This window comes from Triticum aestivum, chromosome 2D (genome assembly GCF_018294505.1).
Source record: "Triticum aestivum cultivar Chinese Spring chromosome 2D, IWGSC CS RefSeq v2.1, whole genome shotgun sequence".
Lineage (NCBI taxonomy): Eukaryota > Viridiplantae > Streptophyta > Magnoliopsida > Poales > Poaceae > Triticum > Triticum aestivum.
This window is the reverse complement of record NC_057799.1, coordinates 161,677,552-161,684,960: the sequence shown is the minus strand read 5'-3', so window position 1 is coordinate 161,684,960 and position 7,409 is coordinate 161,677,552.

Below are 7,409 nucleotides of genomic sequence, written 5' to 3'. Positions count from 1 at the left end.
AGGTTGATGCGCAACTATTTTGGCTCACCGCCTATTTTTTCAGAGAGGTACTTCCGACGCCGATTCAGAATGTCCGAAGATTTGTTCATCCATATTTGCAATTCCGTGAAGTAGCATGACAGATCCTTCGAGTAGACGACGAATTTGTTGGGGAACGTAGTAATTTCAAAAAAATTCCTACGCACACGCATGATCATGGTGATGCACAGCAATAAGAGGGGAGAGTGTTGTCACGTACCCTCGTAGACCGAAAGCGGAAGCGTTATGACAACGCGGTTGATGTAGTCGTACATCTTCACGATCGACCGATCCTAGTACCGAACGTACGGCACCTCCGCGATCTACACACGTTCAGCTCGGCGACGTCCCACGAACTCACGATCCAGTAGAGCTTCGAGGGAGAGCTTTGTCAGCACGACGGCGTGATGACGGTGATGATGAAGCTACCGGCGCAGGGCTTCGCCTAAGCACTACGACGATATGACCGAGGTGGATTATGGTGGAGGGGGGCACCGCACACGGCTAAGAGATCAATGATCAACTTGTGTGTCTATGGGGTGCCCCCCTCCCCCGTATATAAAGGAGTGGAGGAGGGGGGAGGGCCGGCCTCTCTATGGCGCGCCCTGGAGGAGTCCTACTCCCACTAGGAGTAGGATCCCCCCCTTCCCTAGTTGGACTAGGAGAGAAGGAAGGGGGAGAGAGGGAGGAAGGAAAGGAGGGCGCCGCCCCCCTCCTAGTCCAATTCGGACCAGAGGGGGAGGGGGCGTAGCCTGCCCTGGCCTCCTCTCTCTCTCTCCACTATGGCCCAATAAGGCCCATATACTTACCGGGGGGTTCCGGTAACCTCCCGGTACTCCGGTAAATTCCCGAATTCACCCAGAACTATTTTGATGTCCAAATATAGGCTTCCAATGTATCGATCTTTATGTCTCGACCATTTCGAGACTCCTCGTCATGTCTGTGATCATATCCGGGACTCCGAACTACCTTCGGTACATCAAAACACATAAACTCATAATACCGATCGTCACCGAACGTTAAGTGTGCGGACCCTACGGGTTCGAGAACTATGTAGACATGACCGAGACTCATCTCCGGTCAATAACCAATAGCGGAACCTGGATGCTCATATTGGTTCCTACATATTCTACGAAGATCTTTATCGGTCAAACCGCATAACATACGTTGTTCCCTTTGTCATCGGCATGTTACTTGCCCGAGATTCGATCGTCGGTATCTCAATACCTAGTTCAAATATTAGCAACAGAACCAGTATCAAATACCCAGGCACTACTGCGAGCATTAGTAAGGTACACATCAATAACATGTATATCACATATACCTTTGTTCACCTTGCCATCCTTCTTATCCGCCAAATACTTGGGGCAGTTCCGCTTCCAGTGACCAGTCCCTTTGCAGTAGAAGCACTCAGTCTCAGGCTTAGGTTCAGACTTGGGCTTCTTCACCTGAGCAGCAACTTGCTTGCCGTTCTTCTTAAAGTTCCCCTTCTTCCCTTTACCCTTTTTCTTGAAACTGGTGGTCTTGTTGACCATCAACACTTGATGCTCCTTCTTGATTTCTACCTCCGCAGCCTTTAGCATTGCGAAGAGCTCGGGAATTGTCTTATCCATCCCTTGCATGTTATAGTTCATCACGAAGCTCTTGTAGCTTGGTGGCAGTGATTGAAGAATTCTGTCAATGACACTATCATCCGGAAGATTAACTCCCAGTTGAATCAAGTGATTGTTATACCCAGACATTTTGAGTATATGCTCACTGACAGAACCATTCTCCTCCATCTTGCAGCTGTGGAACTTATTTGAGACTTCATATCTCTCAATCCGGGCATTTGCTTGAAATATTAACTTCAACTCCTGGAACATCTCATATGCTCCATGACGTTCAAAACGTCGTTGAAGTCCCGGTTCTAAGCCGTAAAGCATGGCACACTAAACTATCGAGTAGTCATCAGCTTTGCTCTGCCAAACGTTCATAACATTTGGCGTTGCTCCTGCAGCGGGTTTGGCACCTAGCGGTGCTTCCATGACGTAATTGTTCTATGCAGCAATGAGGATAATCCTCAAGTTACGAACCCAGTCCGTGTAATTGCTACCATCATCTTTCAACTTAGCTTTCTCAAGAAACGCATTAAAATTCAACGGAACAACAGCACGGGCCATCTATCTACAACAACATAGACATGCAAAATACTATGAGGTACTAAGTTCATGATAAATTAAAGTTCAATTAATCAAATTACTTAAGAACTCCCACTTAGATAGACATCCCTCTAATCATCTAAGTGATCACGTGATCCAAATCAACTAAACCATGTCCGATCATCACGTGAGATGGAGTAGTTTTCAATGGTGAACATCACTATGTTGATCATATCTACTATATGATTCACGCTCGACCTTTCGGTCTCAGTGTTCCGAGGCCATATCTGCATATGCTAGGCTCGTCAAGTTTAACCCGAGTATTCTGCATGTGCAAAACTGGCTTGCACCCGTCGTATGTGAACGTAGAGCTTATCACACCCGATCATCACGTGGTGTCTCGGCACGACAAACTTCCGCAACGGTGCATACTCAGGGAGAACACTTGTACCTTAAAATTTAGTGAGAGATCATCTTATAATGCTACCGTCGATCTATGCAAAATAAGATGCATAAAGGATGAACATCACATGCAGTCAATATAAGTGATATGATATGGCCATCATCATCTTGTGCCTTTGATCTCTAGCTCCAAAGCACCGTCATGATCACCATCGTCACCGGCGCGACACCTAGATCTTCATCGTAGCATCGTTGTCGTCTCGCCAACTATTGCTTCTACGACTATCGCTACCACTTAGTGATAAAGTAAAGCAATTACATGGCGATTGCATTTCATACAATAAAGCGACAACCATATGGCTCCTGCCAGTGATAACTCTGTTACAAAACATGATCATCTCATACAATAAAATTTAGCATCATGTCTTGACCATATCACATCACAACATGCCCTGCAAAAAACAAGTTAGACGTCCTCTACTTTGTTGTTGCAAGTTTTACGTGGCTGCTACGGGCTGAGCAAGAACCGTTCTTACCTACGCATCAAAACCACAACGATATTTCGTCAAGTATGTGATGTTTTAACCTTCACAAGGACCGGGCGTAGCCACACTCGATTCAACTAAAGTTGGAGAAACTGACACCCGCCAGCCACCTGTGTGCGAAGCACGTCGGTAGAACCAGTCTCGCGTAAGCGTACGCGTAATGTCAGTCCAGGCCGCTTCATCCAACAATACCGCCGAATCAAAGTATGACATGCTGGTAAGCAGTATGACTAGTATCGCCCACAACTCACTTGTGTTCTACTTGTGCATATAACATCTAAGCATAAACCTGGCTCTGATACCACTCTTGGGGAACGTAGTAATTTCAAAAAAATTCCTACGCACACGCATGATCATGGTGATGCACAGCAATGAGAGGGGGGAGTGTTGTCCATGTAGCCTCGTAGATCAAAAGCGGAAGCGTTATGACAACGCGGTTGATGTAGTCGTACGTCTTCACGATCGACCGATCCTAGTACCGAACGTACGGCACCTCCGCGATCTGCACACGTTCAGCTCGGCGACGTCCCACGAACTCACGATCCAGTAGAGCTTCGAGGGAGAGCTTTGTCAGCACGACGGCGTGATGACGGTGATGATGAAGCTACCGGCGCAGGGCTTCGCCTAAGCACTACGACGATATGACCGAGGTGGATTATGGTGGAGGGGGGCACCGCACACGGCTAAGAGATCAATGATCAACTTGTGTGTCTATGGGGTGCCCCCCTCCCCGTATATAAAGGAGTGGAGGAGGGGGGAGGGCCGGCCTCTCTATGGCGCGCCCTGGAGGAGTCCTACTCCCACTAGGAGTAGGATCCCCCCTTCCCTAGTTGGACTAGGAGAGAAGGAAGGGGGAGAGAGGGAGGAAGGAAAGGGGGGCGCCGCCCCCCTCCTAGTCCAATTCGGACCAGAGGGGGAGGGGGCGCGCAGCCTGCCCTGGCCTCCTCTCTCTCCACTATGGCCCAATAAGGCCCATATACTTACCGGGGGGTTCCGGTAACCTCCCGGTACTCCGGTAAATTCTCGAATTCACCCGGAACTATTCCGATGTCCAAATATAGGCTTCCAATATATCGATCTTCATGTCTCGACCATTTCGAGACTCCTCGTCATGTCCGTGATCATATCCGGGGCTCCGAACTACCTTCGGTACATCAAAACACATAAACTCATAATACCGATCGTCACCGAACGTTAAGCGTGCGGACCCTACGGGTTCGAGAACTATGTAGACATGACCGAGACTCATCTCCGGTCAATAACCAATAGCGGAACCTGGATGCTCATATTGGTTCCTACCTATTCTACAAAGATCTTTATCGGTCAAACCGCATAACAACATATGTTGTTCCCTTTGTCATCGGTATGTTACTTGCCCGAGATTTGATCATCGGTATCTCAATACCTAGTTCAATCTCGTTACCAGCAAGTCTCTTTACTCGTTCTGTAATACATCATCCCGCAACTAACTCATTAGTTGCATTGCTTGCAAGGCTTATAGTGATGTGCATTACCGAGAGGGCCCAGAGATTAGTCCTGGCCATCTCAGGCCCAGCCCTGTCGGCCCACCCAGGCCCGACCCTAAAATCCAGGGCCTAGGCCCGATGGGCTTGCCCATGGGCCGGGCTTGGGCCTGAGTTTTGAGCCCACCAGCAGGGCCTGGACGGGCTTGGGCTTGGCATACTGGCATTTTAAGGAAGAGGCCCGGCCCTAAGCCCTAAGGGCTTTTCAGGGCTTTTTACCAGATGGGCCGGGCTTGGGCTTGAAAAGTAGGCCCGATGGTAGGGCCTGGGCCTCAGTTTTCTGTCGTGGGCTTTTTCAGGCCCGGCCCATGCCCGGCCCGGCCCATGGCCAGATATACCAGAGATACCTCTCCGACAATCAGAGTGACAAATCCTAATCTTGATCTATGCCAACTCAACAAGTACCATCGGAGACACCTGTAGAGCACCTTTATAATCACCCAGTTACGTTGTGATGTTTGGTAGCACACAAAGTGTTCCTCCGGTATTCGGGAGTTGCATAATCTCATAGTCATAGGAACATGTATAAGTCATGAAGAAAGCAATAGCAACATACTAAACGATCAAATGTTAAGCTAACGAAATGGGTCAAGTCGATCACATCATTCTCTAATGATGTGATCCCGTTAATCAAATGAGAACTCATGTCTATGGCTAGGAAACTTAACCATCTTTGATTCAACGAGCTAGTCAAGTAGAGGCATACTAGTGACACTCTGTTTGTCTATGTATTCACACATGTACTAAGTTTCCGGTTAATACAATTCTAGCATGAATAATAAACATTTATCATGATATAAGGAAATATAAATAACAACTTTATTATTGCCTCTAGGGCATATTTCCTTCAGAATTGTGCCAGGTTGTTTGGACATAGCACCGAGCAGAAGGTCACTACCGCTTCGCGCATGATGGCCTATGGTGTTCCAACAGACTACATTGTTGACAACTTGGTGATGGCAGAGAGCACTTTTATCTTCCATGTCAAACAAATTGCAAGGACTATGGTAGAAGTGTTTGGTACAGAGTAGTTGACAACACTCAATGCTCAGTACAATCATAGGCTTTTGGAGATGAACAAAGCTTGTGGGTTTTCAGCTATGCTAGGGTCCATCGTTTGCATGCATTGGAAATTAAATAATTGCCCAAAAGCATGGCATGGGTAGTTTAAGGGGCGCGGGAAGGATGCCACTATCATTCTTGAGGCCGTTGTCGATCAAGAAACATGGTTTTAGCATTCATATTTTGGGATGTCTGGATCTTGCAATGACATCAACGTGCTCGACCGGTCACCTCTTTTTTCCGAGTTAGCAAATGTAGAAGCATTACCGGTGACCTTCAAAGCAAATGGTCGCACATACAACTATGGGTATTATCTTGCGGATGGGATCTACCCGAGGTGGAGTACTTTTGTCAAGCCAATTGCAAAACCACAAGGTAAGAAAGAAATCATCTTTCATAATGCACAAGCGGCGGCTAGGAAAGATGTTGAGAGGGCTTTTGGTATTTTGCAATCCCAATTTGCTATTATGCGAGGACCATCTAGATTCTAGGATCAGAAAAACCTTTGATATATCATGACTGCTCGTGTGATCATGCATAACATGATCATTGAGAATGAGCGCGGACAGTCTTTAGATTACAACTTCTATCATCTGATCTGCATAAACATTATGCATATGAGAAAAGAGGAGCGAATCAGACATTCATGAAGGTGTACAACGAAATTAGAGACTCTGATGCACACAACCAACTTCAGAAGGATTTGATGGAGGAGTATTGGAAATGGCATGGCAAAAGATATGCCTAGTTTCATTATTTATTTGTTGTATTGTGCAATAACTTTGATGTATTTGTGTTGCATTTGGTGTTGTGGATTTGATGAATTATGTAATAAGTTGATATTGTGTACATGTGCAATTTTTTAAGTTGTTTTCGGGATGTTTTATTTCAATTTGTGCGGTTGTACAATGGTTGTACACGACCGCGGCCGGCGGCCGGTTTTTTACATCTTCACTTTGCATCATTTATTGGAGTTGCTCTTTTACATCTCCAATATACATCATCTATTGGAGTAGCCTCTCTTTTGAAGATGTAAAATGCACTTTTGGAGATGTAAATTTTTACAACTCTTGTTTTACATCTCCAAATTTGCATCATCTATTGAAGATGCTCTAACCGCACTGGGATAAAGGTTGTGAGAAAAGTACACCTCCAAGTCTTTAACACATAACAATTTGGTCCCACAAGTTAAGAAACACTCCAATATGATTCTTATACATGAGAATACATAACACTCTACGGTCCCTCTACAGTCCCCTCGACAGTCGAGCGCCTTGGTGCTGCCACGTACCCTCTCTGTCTGTGTCAGACTCCTTTTGTGGTCACACCCCTGCTATTTCTGGAAAATAACCCACGTTCCACCCCGGCCAGATCTGGATGTGTCCTAAATCCCAATCCCCATCCCTAGTCGTTCCTTCTCTTCTTTCTCCCACTTCCCCCTCCCAATCCCCTCTCCAAATCCATGGATAGCGAGAGCGTTGAGGACGGCCGTGAGATCTCTACTGCCATTGTCCTTCCAGCAGAGCCGATGCGCACTGTCGTTGCCCTGCCAGGTAAGTCGTGCGCACCGGTGGACCAAGCTGTGTGAACCTACACTAGTGGGCTAGGAGGAAGTTCATGCAGGAGGTGTGGCGGCACAGGGAGCCAGAACTCCGGTCGGAATTCGGCTATGTTCTCGTCCGGAGCACGCCTGGGATGGATGCGTTGGGGGCTCAGTA